The sequence below is a fragment of the Saccopteryx bilineata genome, chromosome 6 (assembly GCF_036850765.1).
Source record: "Saccopteryx bilineata isolate mSacBil1 chromosome 6, mSacBil1_pri_phased_curated, whole genome shotgun sequence".
Classification (NCBI taxonomy): domain Eukaryota; kingdom Metazoa; phylum Chordata; class Mammalia; order Chiroptera; family Emballonuridae; genus Saccopteryx; species Saccopteryx bilineata.
This window is the reverse complement of record NC_089495.1, coordinates 125,622,362-125,638,517: the sequence shown is the minus strand read 5'-3', so window position 1 is coordinate 125,638,517 and position 16,156 is coordinate 125,622,362. Positions and strand designations below refer to the sequence as shown.

Below are 16,156 nucleotides of genomic sequence, written 5' to 3'. Positions count from 1 at the left end.
GCCAAGTAGAGTTCTTGGTTATAAAGGTGCTATCACCTGGCTTTAAAAGGCACAACTTAAGAGAAACAAAGACTAGGATCTCGCTTTTGAAATATTAGATGTTAGGATGAAAAGCAGAATGTGGTACCATCATCAGACTACAATGGAACCCGACAAATAATTTGAAGAGTCTAATAATTCTTTAAAGAATCCTATTGCACATTTATGTTCAGTCATTCAGATCTAATGGTTGCATGTGCCCATGGTACTGAATTTCAGAGACGTTTACCTGTCTCCTATCAGAGGAAATTCGACGGCTCTCACTTGACTTGTGCTGGGTGAAACTGTCCTGTGATAGATGTGTGTACTTTTTCTGTGTGGTCACAGATGTTTCATTCTTCAAATCGTACCTGAGATAAATAGCAAGCTCATCACTCTTGAATTTATGGAATAAGCTTTCTTTCCTATTAGATTCTGCTACTGACACTCACATTAAAGGATTTGTCTTCATCTTCACTAATGTCATTCTCTCATTTGTATAGGCTTGAATCATTTGATTTTCCCTCTCTGCCAACCTTACTTTCTTTTTGGCAGTACTGAAATGGTTAACTAACGAAGTTTGGGTGGAGATAGCTTATGATTATATTATCACTTTACCTCCACTTCCCCTAACTGTTCCTCCCTGCTAAGCATATAGGGTAATACATGTAGTATACTGCAGTGTTTTTCAACCACCAGTCTGCAAAACAGTTAACCACCCTAATATTGTAAGAAGCTTATAGACCCAGTGATTATAGCCTCTGTAGTCTTCATTCAGCATCAGGGTGGTTAACTCTTGTGGACCGGCAGGAAATTTCTGGCGGACCGGCAGTTGAAAACCACTGTTTCACTGCTCCTTTGCTTTACGGATTAGTCAGCAGAGGGAGCTAACACACTGCGCTTTTATCCTTTGCTTGGCATAGTCAGAGTTCCCTGGCACTTCTCAGGGCTTGATCTAAGTACCCGTGAACCTGATTACCTGACTCTGGAATTGATTTGTGCTTCATTTAAGGTCTCACTATGAAGACCATTCCATTCTTCAGTATTTGGAAGTTGTGATTGATCATGTGTCATTTGCTGTCTCTTTCGGCACTCTTTTCCATATTCAATCTCTAGATTATTAAATGCCAAAACCAATCTTCTACCTTTAATACCTATGGGCTAATCAATTAACTCTCACAGAAACAGTCTTATAGAAGAAACGAGCACTAAAGTAACTTAAGTTTGGTTTGTAGCTTTGTGACCTAACATCATTCTTTCCCCTCTGCCTTGATTATGGCCACTTCTCACCTGTGACCATTTTTAAGTGTGAACTGTCTCCTGTGAAAAAGCATTTTGGTCTTGACGCTTTCACACTCCCTCCAGCCTGGTGCCACTGTATATAGTTCCATCTGCTGTGTGAGAACCATCGTAACTCGGTCAGTTCATAGAATAGATGGAAGACTTCTGGCTCTTTCTGTTTACTTCCCAGTGGTGACAGTCACAGAACAGTTTTAGTCTGTGGAGCTAAAATCACATGTTATTTTTTCCCCTATTGTCTTTATTTCAGGTATTGTAGTTTTTTATTTGCTCTTTATATTTTTGCTAATTTCAGGGCCCAGAAGCTACAAGAAGAAAAAAATAAAAGCGTGACGGATGCACTTAGGAGACGGGAGCTGAATATAAAGAATATGGAGGAGGCCTATGACCCGAGGTTCAAGAGTGAAATTCTAAAGTAATTGGCATTTTTAAAGAAATAATATGTTTGAATTAAGTTGATGGAAACATGGCAACAATAATGAAGTAGATAAGACGAACATTTTATGGTGAAAAAGTTAATGTTTAAGAAAATACCTGTTTTCATTGATGGTCAAATCAAGGCTTTCCCATGAGTATTTGAGTTCAGATAGTTTGAAAACGATATATACAGACAATAACATTCTCTGCTTGCTCTCACTCATATCTTCTCTAACATGTATCAAGGGCCTGCGATTTGCTGTAGTTTTTAGGGCACCTTGTGACTTGCACTGCTGATGAGCTGTGAAGTTTGAATTATGATCACTTTTATGTCTCTTTTCCTCTACCCCACTCGTACTGCCACTAGGATGGGGGTATATGACACTTTATAAGTTATTCTATCTAGTGGTTTAGTATTTGTCAGTGAGCATATGCCTTGTAGTCCTTCAAGATTCTGCAAAGACAGGATCGAAAGAAACAAACTGAAATTAAGTATATGAAGCAAAAAAAGTGATACAGAGAAAAGAAAATAAGGATAACTGTGGTTACTGTGGCTTTCCTATAGTCTGAGTTATTGTGACTAATATCTTAGCGCAGAGACATTAAGCCCATTTGGTAACCTTTTCCTCTAATGCTCAGTGTAATGCTTGGCACATAATAAGTGTTCAGTTAGTATTCGTGAGTAAATGAATTCCTGGTGAAGAAATGACTCATGTGAGCTGCTCTAGTATTTCATAATCATTGACCTCTTTCTGCTGCCTTGCCCATAATTTGTTATTGATAATTCCATTGCATAGCACTTGCAGAGGTTTCTTAAGGTTATTCTTTAAAAGAATTTTAATAAAAAATAGAGTACCTTTCCATGTGTCAATTTTGAAATGACGGGTGATCTCTCTACATATTTGAGGTCAGCTTCTCAAATATAGTAGCAAACACTAAAGTATCTGTAGTTGTTAAACTCTTACGACAAACGGAATACATGTTTGTTAACTTGACACCGCCATGGAGATAGTGAACTGTTTGGTATTATTTGTCTGCGTTGGGTCTCCTCTAAGACTTTGGCAAGTGTTGGTGTCGGAAGGTACTTACCACAGGAGTGCTTCTCTTCCTTTCTACTTTCTCTGAACCAAAAAGTCTGCTAGTCACGGTTGGTCGAGATAAGTAAAACTGCTTGAAAATGTGCCTTTTGGTATTGCTAGCACAGGTATAAAAATGTTGGCAGTTGGCTCTCAATACTGTGCTCAGCACCCAAGGCAGAGTTCTTCTGGTAGGAGTGGAGGGGAGACAAGGAGGTGGGTTGGAAGTGACTGACTTCTTTTTACAAAAAAAACGTATAAGAGTTTATTTGAGCCAAACTGATAACATACATAAACCAGAGTGCAAGACCTCAAATGCTTCTAAAATTATGTATTTTTAAAAATTAATTTTAGAGGGATAGGAAGGGAGGGAGAGAGAGGTGTGCATCAATGTGTTATTCCACTTCTTTATGCATTCAGTGGTTTATTCCTGTATGTGCCCTGACCGCAGATTGAACCTGAAACCTTGGTGTATTGGAACAGCACTCTAACCAACTGAGCTTACTGGCCAGGGCTAGAAGCGACTGACTTCTTTCTTTTGGTATTTAGAGTCAGTTGTATACTGTGTAAATTTAACTTACTTTTTTGCATCAGTCCAGACCAATGTGCAATTATTGTTCTCAGTAACCTCACAATAACATGAGTTTTGGGGACCTTTTTTTTTTTTTTTTTTTTTTTTCATTTTTCTGAAGCTGGAAACAGGGAGAGACAGTCAGACAGGCTCCCGCATGCGCCCGACCGGCATCCACCCGGCACGCCCACCAGGGGCGACGCTCTGCCCACCAGGGGGCGATGCTCTGCCCATCCTGGGGGTCACCATATTGCGACCAGAGCCACTCTAGCGCCTGAGGCAGAGGCCACAGAGCCATCCCCAGCGCCCGGGCCATCTCTGCTCCAATGGAGCCTCGGCTGCGGGAGGGGAAGAGAGAGACAGAGAGGAAAGCGCGGCGGAGGGGTGGAGAAGCAAATGGGCGCTTCTCCTGTGTGCCCTGGCTGGGAATCGAACCCGGGTCCTCCGCACGTTGGGGACCTTTTTTACAGGATCGCATCAGGCTGTTACTGGACTTTGTTTACTCAGAATTTGAATCTCTGGCCGTATACTGAGAGACCTTGACATTACGCATGGCCATGTTCAGAGCCATAGATAAGCTCACACACTGATAGACTATGATCTCTCCAGGAAAGGGAGAAAAATCTCACTTTTAGCCATTCTGATTTTCAGGTATCAACTTGAGCTAAAGGATGACTATATCGCCAGAACGAACAGACTGGTTGAAGACGAAAGGAAGAATAAAGGTGATTCTTGGGGAGGGGGCTGTACTTTTCATTTCTGATATAGGTTATTAGCTTGCTACATTGGTTATGTTATATGTTTGTTGTGTGTGTTATATATACACTGCTCACAAAAATTAGGGGATAGTTTATCGCTTCATATTCATTTTGAAATATCCCCGAATTTTTGTGAGCAGTACATATAAAAGCTTATACTTCATTGCTACTATAAAATTACACCTTTTAATTTTACAAGATATAAAAAATAATCATTGCCTTTCACTGTGCTTTGGCAAACCTTCGTGTATTTTAACCTTTTGTATATTAACAAAGGTCAGTGACTTACTGGCAGGATTTTATCCAACTTTACATGTTTTGGGGTTTTTTTAAATAAGAAAAGAAATATATATTAAACTGAGAGTAAGTAGTATATTCAGTATTTTTTTCCCCATCTACCCCCCTCCCTCCCCTTTGGCAACCATCAGCTTATCTGTATCTGTGGGTCTGTTTTTGATTTTTTTAAAATTTATTTGGTTTTTCTTATTTAGATTCCACATATAAGTTACATTGTATAAGTTAATTATATAGTAGTTATCTTTCTCTGATTTATTTCACTTACCGTAACACCCTTTAGGTCCATCTATTTGTCGCCAATGGCAAGATGTCATTCCTTTATATTGTTATAAATAATATTCTTTTGTGTATATATGCACCACATCTTCTTTACCCACTTATCTGTTAATAGTTCTAGGAAGTTTGTTGTGACGAGAAACTGGCTGCTTCCATATCTTGGCTGTTACTGTAATGCTGCAGTGAACACAGCGGTACACACGTATATCTTTTTGAAGTAGTGTTTTTCAGAGATACCCTGAGAAGTAGACTTGCTGGATCATATGGCAGCTCTAGTTTTAATATTTTGAGGCACCTCCATACTGTTTTCTGTAGTGGATGCACTAATTTATAGTCCCACCAACAGTGTGTGAGGGTTCCCTTTCCCCACAGCCTCGCCAACACTTGCTGTTTGTTGACTTATTGATGGTAGCCCATCTGACAGGTGTGAGGTGATATCTCAGTGTGGTTTTAACCATGAGAGTTCATTTTTTTTACTTATGGAAAACTTTATTTTAACTTCCCTTTCTCCTGTTACAATTCCTTATTTCTTTTACTTTTTTTTTTTTAACAGAGAGAGTCAGAGAGAGGGATAGATATAGATAGGGACAGAGTCAGGGACGGAGAGAGATGAGAAGCATCAATCATCAGTTTTTCATTGCGACACCTTAGTTGTTCATTGATTGCTTTCTCATACGTACCTTGACCAGTAGTTGGGTTACAGCAGACCGAGTAATCCCTTGCCGAGCCAGAGACCTTGGGTCCAAGCTAGTGAGCTTTGCTCAAACCAAATGAGCCCGCGCTCAAGCTGGCGACCTCGGGGTCTCGAACCTGGATCCTCTGCATCCCAGTCCGACGCTTTATTCACTGTGCCACCGCCTGATCAGGCTCTTTTACTTCTTATGTGTATATATATTAAAATAATTTTAGATGGATTTATTTATTTATTTATTTGTATTTTCCTGAAGTTAGAAGTGGGGAAGCAGCCAGACAGACTCCCGCATGTGCCCACCTGGGATCCACCCGGCATGCTCACCAGGGGGCGATGCTCTGCCCATCTGGGGTGTTGCTCCGTTGCACCCAGAGCCATTCTAGCACCTGAGGTAGAGGCCATGGAGCTGTCCTCAGCGCCTGGGCCAACTTTGCTCCAGTGGAGCCTTGGCTGCAGGAGAGGAAGAGAGAGATAGAGACAGGAAAGAGAGGGGGAGGGGTGGAGAAGCAGATGGGCGCTTCTCCTGTGTGCCCTGACCAGGAAACGAACCCAAGACTTGACACACTGGGCCGACACTCTACTGCTGAGCCAACCAGCAGGGCCTAGATTAATTTTAGAATGAGTGGAAGGGAGAGGGGCGGAGGGAGGGTTGGGGTGGGAGAGAGAAATATCAGTTTGTTGTCCCACTTACTTGTGCATCCAGTGTTTGATTCTTGTGTGTTGCCTGACTGGGGACTGAATCTGTAATCGTGACGTATTGGGACAACACTCTAACCAAGTGAGCTACCTGGTCAGGGCTAATATATTTTTATGCTTCAAGATATTTTCACTTGGCATATAACCCCCTAAACTGTTGTGTATGTTAACCCAGGACTGGATAATTTTTCAGTCTCCAGATAGATTACATTTCAGTATAGTTCTAGGAACTTTATTGTGACAAGAAGTTGAACTTTAGGTGGAAATTTCAAGGGAATTCTTGGAGTAAACTAGGGCTGGTTACTTGATGTTGACCTGTAAGGTTACCCAGTGTGTGGCTGCTCCTTTGTGACTTTCCTGGGATGACTAAGACTTCTTTTGGAATTGGTACCATCATGTTGTCATCAAATTATTATATTTTAGAATTTGATGTATTGATTTTAGAGAACAGGCGGGGAGGAGGAGGAAGCATCAATTTGCAGTTGCTTCTCATAGGTGCCTTGACTGGGCAATCCCAGGGTTTCAGACTGGTGACCTCAGTATTCCAGGTCGTCACTTTGTCCACTGTGCCAGCACAGGTCAGGTAGAAATTATTTTTTGAGGATATAGCTACATAGACTTGTATTAGCTGAAATGAAAATGACAAAACAGTGACTATAATATCCTAAGACAAGTCTTTGTCTCTGAGGAAGTTCTGATCTGTCGGCATGAGGGGTCTGAACACATGCTGTGAGTGTGGCTGGTGTGTGTAGCACAGGGAAGTTCAGCACAGAGGTGACTCTTAGAAGTAACTTCCCAGCACTTGTTGGGTAACGGGACTTATTCCTTCTTTGCCCCACTGGTTTTTAAACTGTCATATTTAACTCTGACATCTCCTAGTTTAGATTATGAAACAATGCTCATTAGGTCTTAAATATTGGCCATGGATTCTTAAGTGAGTTTTGTATTCAGTAGGAAAATATGTTTAATTGGTTGGCTCTCTCTTTCAGAAAAAAACTAGACTTTTGCAAGAGGAGCTCACATCTCTTAATTCAAAAATGGAGGAACTCAAACATTCTGCAAATTGTGTGAAAGAACTTGAGGTAATTGTGAAGCCTGTTATTTTTCTTAAATTGATGTTAAGCAATATGAATTTTAGGTTCAGTCATACATAATTTACCTTAAGTTATCTTTTCAGTGTGTTTCGACTATTATATGACTAAGAAGGTGATGGTCCAACTTAAGTTGACTCAGTAGTTGTTCATTTCCATCTTAGTCTCCCAGGGAAGCATGGAGCGGACATCCTTTGGTACTTGGGGTCCTGCTTGACTCCTGGCTCTCTCCTTACTGCTTGTGTGCCTCAGGCGAGTTCCTTCAACACTGGGCGTTACCCACATTCCATGGTGTTAGGGGACGTCAGTGAGCTGATTCACGTGCCTGGTCCGTAGCAGGGGCCAGTGTATCTTAGTTTCTGCCTCGGCCTCCTCTCTTTCCCATCAGCAATAGGTCCAATTCCTTTCATTACATCGGAATGCTGCTGAGAAAAACAAAACGAGATGCGAAATGCCTCTCATTCACGTGCCACTGTTAACTTCAATTCTGTTTATTCATATAATCTTAGGTACTTAAATATATTCTGTATATAAAGTTTATTTTTTTGGCCCTGGCCGGTTGGCTCAGTGGTAGAGCGTCGGCCTGGCGTGCAAGGGGTCCCGGGTTTGATTCCCGGCCAGGGCACACAGGAGAAGCGCCCATCTGCTTCTCCACCCCTCCCCCTCTCCTTCCTGTCTCTCTCTTCCCCTCCTGCAGCGAGGCTCCATTGGAGCAAAGATGGCCCGGGTGCTGGGGATGGCTCCTTGGCCTCTGCCCCAGGCGCTAGAGTGGCTCTGGTTGCAATAGAGCGACGCCCCGGAGGGGCAGAGCATCACCCCCTGGTGGGCAGAGCGTCGCCCCTGGTGGGCATGCTGGGTGGATCCCGGTTGGGCGCATGCGGGAGTCTGTCTGACTATCTCTCCCCGTTTCCAGCTTTGGAAAAATACAAAAAATAATAATAATAAATAAATAAATAAAGTTTATTTTTGCAGCTGTAATGACATTTACTTGATAAAATTGTAGGCTTTTCTATGCAAACGTGAAATATACTAAGAAAAGGAAAGCTCTCACATATATTTAAAAACATATTGCTACAGTCTGTAACTGCTATTGGGACCTTCGCTGCATCTGGAAAATAGGGTGGTAATCTTAATCGGAACATTGCTCTGTAGGACGGGGTTCTACCTAAGTGTGAAGTTGGATGAACGGCAGCTGCCCCAACTGTAGGGCTAAGATGACTTCCTTTGTTGTAGTCAGGGTCTTATTTTTACAGAGAGCCAGACTTCTGTCCGCGACCTCAGTTAAACTGTGACTCCAGCTCAAAGCAGCCTGCCAGCCTTTCTGTGAGCTGTACTATCAGGTTGCTGTCCAAGCACAAGGTTTCTCTCTAATTCCAGCTTGAGCTCGAGTCTGTCAAAGCCCAGTCTGCGGCAGTAACAAAGCAAAACCACCCGCTGAAGGAAAAGATGAAAGAGACGAGTGACTACTCACTTCTAAAGGAAGAGAACGTAGAGCTGCAGGCACAAAATAAGTTACTCAAACAACAACTGGAAGAGAGTAGAAATGAAAACTTGCTTCTCTTAAACCGTATGTGCTTTTTCCTGGTTTGCATGTTTTTGTAACTCTGTAGCCTAGTAATATGACACTGTGCTCTGTACCTCCAAGGGAATCTTCATTTGAGAAAATTATAAAATAAGAATCTCACTTTGAAGTTACTTCATTGTTGCTTTCTATTGCATAATTAGTAGTGTCACTAAGAAATATTTTTAAACTACAAATCTGCCTCTCTGGATGGTACTGGTCTTCCCTCGCCCTCTGCTGCTCGCGTTTGGCCGGTGGGGACAGCCGTGCACTGGTGGAAGGGCAGGAGGAGGAGAGTGAGGGGGAGGTCGTTGTTACCCTGTCGCCCACCCTCCCCGCGCAGTGTACGGTGGCTCTGGGCTGGCCTCTCCTCTCAGCCAGGCGACATTTCAGTGATTGCGGGACGGTCTCTCCCAGGCGCTGTGCTCCCCAGCACCTGCGCCGGCTCATTCTCTGCAGTTCCAGAAGTTCTTACCTCCCTGTCCATCTAGGCCCAGGGAGTGATAACTGCACGGCCCCATCCCTGGCCCAGGGAACCACACCGCCCCTTGTGGCTGCCCTACGGAGTCGCCCTTTACTGGAGGGTCCTCCAGGGACTGCAGTGGCAGAACTCCATCTGCTGTCTGCCTGGACCCCGAGTGCTGCTGACAGATGATAAATCGGATTTGACCTCAGGGCAGTCGTCATCAGATTTTGGTGGAGGGCCCCTTCTATACCTCTGTGCATGGAGAGGAAGGAGTTGGCCTTTCAAATTAATTCAAGGGTCTGAAAGAATTGTTTGACTTGGAGGAGGACTAGGAAGGGTAGCGAAGTTTGTATTTGCGTACATTAAAAATTTTTTTTCTGTATTTTTCTGAAGCCGGAAATGGGGAGAGACAGACTCCCGCATGTGCCCGACCGGGATCCACCCAGCACACCCACCAGGGGGCGATGCTCTGCCCACCAGGGGGCGATGCTCTGCCCCTCCGGGGCGTCGCTCTGTTGCGACCAGAGCCACTCTAGCACCTGAGGCAGAGGCCGAGGAGCCATCCCCAGCACCTGGGCCATCTTTGCTCCAATGGAGCCTCGCTGCAGGAGGGGAAGAGAGAGACAGGAAGGAGAGGGGGAGGGGTGGAGAAGCAGATGGGCGCTTCTCCTGTGTGCCCTGGCCGGGAATCGAACCCGGGACCCCTTGCACGCCAGGCCAACGCTCTACCACTGAGCCAACTGGCCAGGGCCCATTAAATTCTTTTATTCTGAAATTTGTGAGTCAGGATTGCTCTTAAGTTCATTTAATAGAATTAAAATAATATTAATTACATGTGAACAAAGAAAAGAATTTAAAATCTCTTGAGCTGCTTTTGCTAAGTGAAATGAGAAAACTTACAGTTGATAATCACCAGGCCTTTTTACCTTCTCAGGTATGGCTGAGCCATCTCCTGAGATGGCAGATTTTCAGAAAGAATTAAAGCAGTAACTGCATTTGATTTATGGCACAAGGAGTTCAAAACCCACAAGGAAACTCTGAACAAACAGCCGCAAAGTGAGGTGAGTACTCTCTTCCCTTGGCCCGGTGTTCGGCCAGTCCACTCTGTCCACGTGAAACTTGGCATATGTCACACCGGCGTCAATCAGACTGATTTTTAACATCAGAAGTTACTCCCCGGACATGCTAAGGGGCAGTGGTCATCTGAGAAACTTCTTGAGGGATTATGCGGCTTTACAGTCACTCTAATAATGAATTGCAGAGGAAAGCAAGTGTGCGTAAACACAGAATGGTGTTTGGTGTCGCAGTGCCCGCTTGTAGTCTCTGTCTTGAGTCTCCCTGTGACTGAGAAAGAAATAGTGGCGCCCTCTTTCTGGTGTCTGCCTCATGCCCTCAGTTGCTGTGTTTTGAGATGAGTGAAAAGGGAGGTGGGAAACTTGTGTGTTCTGTTGTTTTCTAGGGACCTGTGGATTGCAAGCACGAAGCTGCTCAGAAATGGCAAAACAGAAGAAAGAGAAGAAGGCTGATGAGAGAGAATTGGGCCTTTGGAAGTGAACGGGGATTTCTTTCACACTGACCTCTTTTCCCTCTCTGGCTCTTTTCAGATTGAGCCGTCTGCAAAGCTGAAGGCCCAGATCCTAGATTATGATGCCTCTGTAAAGAGGTTAACTACTCAGGTGGCTGATTTAAAATTGCAACTGAAAGAAACTCAGACAGGTTAGTGGCATTTTAACCTATAAATGTGTACGTGTGTGTAAAACTTCTGAAGTATGTGGAAATGCCATGATCGTTTCTCATTGAGTTTTTAGTAATTCTCCTCGTAGGGGGAAAGCCATAGAAATATGTCATCTTAGAAATAAAACTTCCTATTCATTTCAGGAATACCAGCCAGCTGGGTCATCAGCTAATGTAACTTGCTTCTGCAGGTGCCCCATGGCTTGGGAGAGCCTCACCTGAAATAGGAACGGTGTAGTGGTGACACCAGTCCCTAAATTCATCGTGGGCCTAAGAACTTTTTTATATTTGTCACCCCAATAGTAAGATCAGTCTGACTCTCCAGTGGTTTTACCTATGCCTTGAGAGATGAGTAAACATACGGGGCAAGCCGGGGGCTTGTGTCATATCATCATGAATCAGATAGATTATATATATTTTTGCTTTTGCACCCTGAATTGGATGTTAGTTGATGGACCTTGGGCACACTGAACTTCCTCGGACCTCAGTGTCCTTGTTGATAATGGGGCACGAGACCTACCACGCCCTGGTGAAGAATATGGAATGAGATGGGCCTGAGTTGAGTGCCTGCGACATCAGATGCTCAGAATGGTTCCGGCTTTCACGGTGGGCCAATCACGGTGCCGTTTGGTTGCTCCACTAACTCATGAAGCATGGAACACCCACTAGTGGGCGGGAGGGACCAGGTTGACCAGCACTGCAAAATTGGGCGGTTTTTATAAAAAGGTTCGCCATCACGGGCCTAGGCATCTGTATGAGTGGTGCTTCTCTTAGTATGTTTGACACAAATCTTTCTGTTCTAGTAGGTGGCACTGACTCACAAGATGTTTTAGCTCTTTCCCTTTTCTAGCTTTTCAGATCTCCAAGGGTAGTGGTTACCTCCCCTGTGATCCTCTTGCCCTAGTCCCAGGGGACCACCCCACAAGAGAATGGGCTGGGCTTGGGGCTCCAAATCTGTGAAACCCCAGCGCTTTCCGCTGCAGCCAGATGCTGCCATCAGTATATCTGCAATGCATGGGGGAGGGTGGGCTAGGGCAACCTGGCAACCTGGCTGCCATCTTAAGTTTTTTTGCCCTCCCAGTAATGGAGACCTCAGACCTCCACAGATTCCCCGCTGTGCCGTGATCCTGGGACCATTTACAGAATGGGCCCTTTGCTCAGGGAAAAAGTGATTCTATAGCACCCGTTCTCAGGTTTGCAGACAATGTGCTCCACAGCCTTGCCTCCCGGGCAAAGGAAGGTGAGCTTTGGGAGGTTAGGGGGCAGCTAGTCTCCATGGCTTTCTCTATCTTGAATGCTGACAGCCAGACAGCTGAGGTCACACCTCTGTGCTGTGTCCTTGGCGAGGTCTTGGGACTCAGCTGCAGCTCGTACTGACCACTGCTGCAGGAATGCCCACAGGCTTCTTTGCTCCTCGCAGCTGAAGGTCGTGTCAGCCACAGCCCGAATGTTCCCTCTTCGGGCCGAGTCCTGCTGTGCGTTCCCAGTTGGAGGGCTGTGACTGTGGCTCAGCTGAGCATTTCTGTCCCTGCTTCCCCAGTTTGCTCCCACTTGCCCACCTTCAGGTCTCTCAATGCACAGGTCTCGGGTGTGTTTGTGCATTCAGCCAGGACTCTTTGTGGAAGTACAGCTTTCCAAGTTGCTGTAGCTTTAAGGGGAGAGCCCAGGGGTATCTCTCCTGCTGTGATTCCTTTGATGCCAGTCTCTTATTTTCATCATATTTCTTTGCTCATTTCTGTGCTTTCCTATTCCTTATTTTCTCTCAACAATTCCGTTTGCCAAACTGTCCACAGCTGAAATCAGTGATCTCGAATCATGAAAAACAGTTTGAGGATGGAGTCCTTTCAAACACACGCATTGTCCTGGAGGCACTGCGGGAAAGTAGTGGCCACATATACTGGCTTTGTGCTCGGAAGTCCCAGTGTCTGTACACCTTGCTACCTGTGTGACCCGGCCTCAGCCTCCTGTCTGTAAGAAGAGAGGAGTGAGTTCTTAGCCCACAGCGTTGTGACTGCAGATCCTCATTCCCTTATCTGAAACTTGGACCCTACAGTGATTTTGTCTCAGCTCTGGGATTTCTAGGGAAGGGGAAGCATCCTCAAATGAAACATGTTTGCAGTCAAATGTATGAATATCCATGCTGGGTAGAATAAATAAAGATTATGAATGAGTTTGCATCAGTTTGGGTAAAATTTATCAAACTAATGGGTTTAGGTACAGTTAGGTTATGTGAGTAAATAAATTATGAATAAATTTTCAGTTCTCAGAGCTTTTTGGATTTCAAGAATGTGTATTATGGATTGTGAAATAATATCATATATTAAAAAAGAAGGCTAGCCCTGGCCGGTTGGCCCAGCGTGTGGAAGTCCTGGGTTTGATTCCCAGTCAGGGCACACAGGAGAAGCGCCCATCTGCTTCTCTACCCCTTCCTTCCTCCTGTCTCTCTCTCTCACTTCCCCTCCTCTAGCTATGGCTCAAATGGTTTAAGCAAAGTTGGCCTTGGGTGCTGTGGATGACTCCATGGCCTCGCCTTGGCCTTGCCTCAGGTACTAAAATAGCTCAGTTGCTGAGCAGCGGAGCAGCAGCCCCAGATGGGTAGAGCAACGCCCAGTAGGGTGCTTGCCAGGTGGATCCCTGTTGGGACTCATGTGGGAGTCTGTCTCTCTGCCTTTCTTCCTCTCACTTAAAAAAAAAAAAAGGCCTATGAAGCTGCAGCTGGTATATAAAAACTCTCAGTAAATGCTAGTAATTGCTAGCATTACCACGACTTAAGAAATTGTTTAATGTGCATGTTTGTTCGTATTATAATCTTTCATTTTTCAAAAAAACTCTCAAGCATATTTGAATTTTACTCTCTGCTCATGTGTGACATTATCTCTGTAACCCACAGCTCTTGAGAATGAAGTGTCCTGCAATCTGAAGCAGCCTCTCCGTCTTTCTGCCAGTGAATTCTTGTCTGCCAGCAGTGAAATAACAGGAAATCCTCTCAAACAGGAAAAGCTGATGGCACGCGCAGTTACACCAAAGATCACTAGTTACCCAAACACCAGCACAGATAGTAATTCCAAACTTGAGTTTGTAGCCAACACCAAGGCAAAAATGAAGGCGCTCGAGCAGGAAGCCAAAACCTTAGAGAAAGTTTTTCAGGATTACTGTCAAAGAGTTAGTCAGTGCCCCTCCGCCAGAAGCCCACCAGCATCCGGCAGCCCCCCGCCCCCGCACGGGCAGGGGACCCGCAAGAGCATCTCTTCAGGCTCCTCGGAAAGATTTATATCTGCAGAGGCAAGAGCTGCGCCCAGGCGGCCTCTGGAGAGGAGCACATGGGCGGGCAGCACGGCCTGCCAGCTGCGCAGAGGCCCGGGCAGGCGCCTAATCTCCACGCCCCTTGAGAAAGCTACACGGAGCCTTGATGCTGCGATGCATCCGGAAGGTAAGCTTCAGCACAAAGGATTGTGGGATGCTCTGGACTTGGGTGGTCTCGGTGGACCCTTAGCTGAATGAAAGCGAGCTCTGGACGGAAGGAAGCGGCGGAGAGCGCGTGCTCAGCTCAGCCCGGGAAGTCTCTAGCCTGAGCAGTGTGTCCTCCCTGCACCTGTGGTGGCCTGCTTACCAGCAGCGGCTCTGTCTCCCCTATGGCCCAGGGCTGGTGGGGGAGGCAGTGGACAGAGTGGCAAGTTCCAGCACTCTCTTGGCATGCAGAGGTGCTCAGAGGGTGGCAGTCGGTGGCTTTTCCTTTCCTGCTGATTAGTTTTACACATTTTATTGTAATCACTGCAGTTTCATTTAGGTGCTTGAATTGTTAATGCTGTGTGTCATTGATACATCCTACTCAGCTGTTTGCAAGGATAATAGAATTTCTTTTCAAACTATTAATAATAGAATTCCTTAGAAACCTTGTTACTTTTTTTCTCCATGTAATGTGTACTATTCTTGCCCTGATTTCTTCTTCCCCTTAGGTCTGGGCCGATCCCACGTTGCTGCCCCCAGTCCTGGCCCTGAGAGGATGCTCCAGCCTTCACCTGCTGTGTCTAGACAGGGCCTTTCCAACCCTTCGCTCCGCAGCCCTCTGGAGCAGAAGGCTGGGTAAGTCCTGTGTTCTGGTTGGCCTCAGTCAAGTCTGGTTCACTGCATAAGGTCTTAGCCTTGATGTGTTTAGTTTTTTAAGGTGATACTCAAGACCACAAGGCTGCATAGAATTTTCAGTCAGATTGTAAGGTGCTGTGTGATCTTTGAGAATTACCTGGGGAAAAAATTCCCTTTAGCACATAAGCGATTTTTCCTTGTTTACTAAACCTGATGTATAGAATACACACTATGGTATCAATAAGCATCGTCATAGTGCCATGAAGAGACACAGTGAATAAAGATAAGCAGTATTCAAAATCTGTGAAAGGAAATTGAGTTTATTTTTAAACTTGAAATAGTTTCACACATCTTTAGAAAGTTATTTTAATGTTTTGGCAGCCTGACCAGGCATTGGCACAGTGGATAGAGCATCACACCGGGATGCAGAGGAACCAGCTTCAAAATGCCGAGATCGCTGGCTTGAGCATGGGCTCATCCGCCTTGAGCGCAGGCTCACCAGCTTGTGTGCAGGGTCATAGACATGACCCCATGGTCGCTGGCTTGAGCCCATAGGTCGCTGGCTTGAGCAGGGGTCACTCGCTCTGCTGGATCCCTGCGGTCAAGGCACATATAAGAAAGCAATCAGTGAATAAGGTGCCGCAACGAAGAATTGATGCTGCTCATCTCTCTCCCTTCCTGTCTGTCCCTATCTGTCCCCCCCCCCCGACTCTCTCTGTCAAAAATAAACAAACAAATAAATAAAATAAAAATATTTCGGCAAACAAGACTCGAGTTGGTCTATTGAAAGAGATTCTGAAGCGGTAGTGGGTTGCAGGGTCTGACTGCTGCAGCAGGGTGGAGTAGACGGACTTAGAAGCTTGGCGGTGGGCCTCCCAGGCTGGGATTCAAGTCACAGGTGGTATTCCTTCCTGTGCCTGATCCTTAAGGTGGGAGACGATGAATTCTTAGCTCTGGGCTCCACGTTGGACTTCTGTTTGCATTCAGTCTTGCTGTACAGAGTGGAAGCTGCCACATGTGCCTACCACGGTCCTAGTGCATGCAATGCAGTGTCCATGTGTAATTTTATGTCGCTCACTCTTGTGATAAAGCCAAGAGGAGAGATGGGACAGCACACGGTGA

General features: G+C 45.2%; 1 pseudogene; it reads left to right on the top strand.

The window, feature by feature from the left end:
• The window catches only part of LOC136309380 (centriole and centriolar satellite protein OFD1-like), a 63,556-nt pseudogene that overhangs the window by 35,688 nt on the left and 11,712 nt on the right, over nt 1-16,156 (top strand).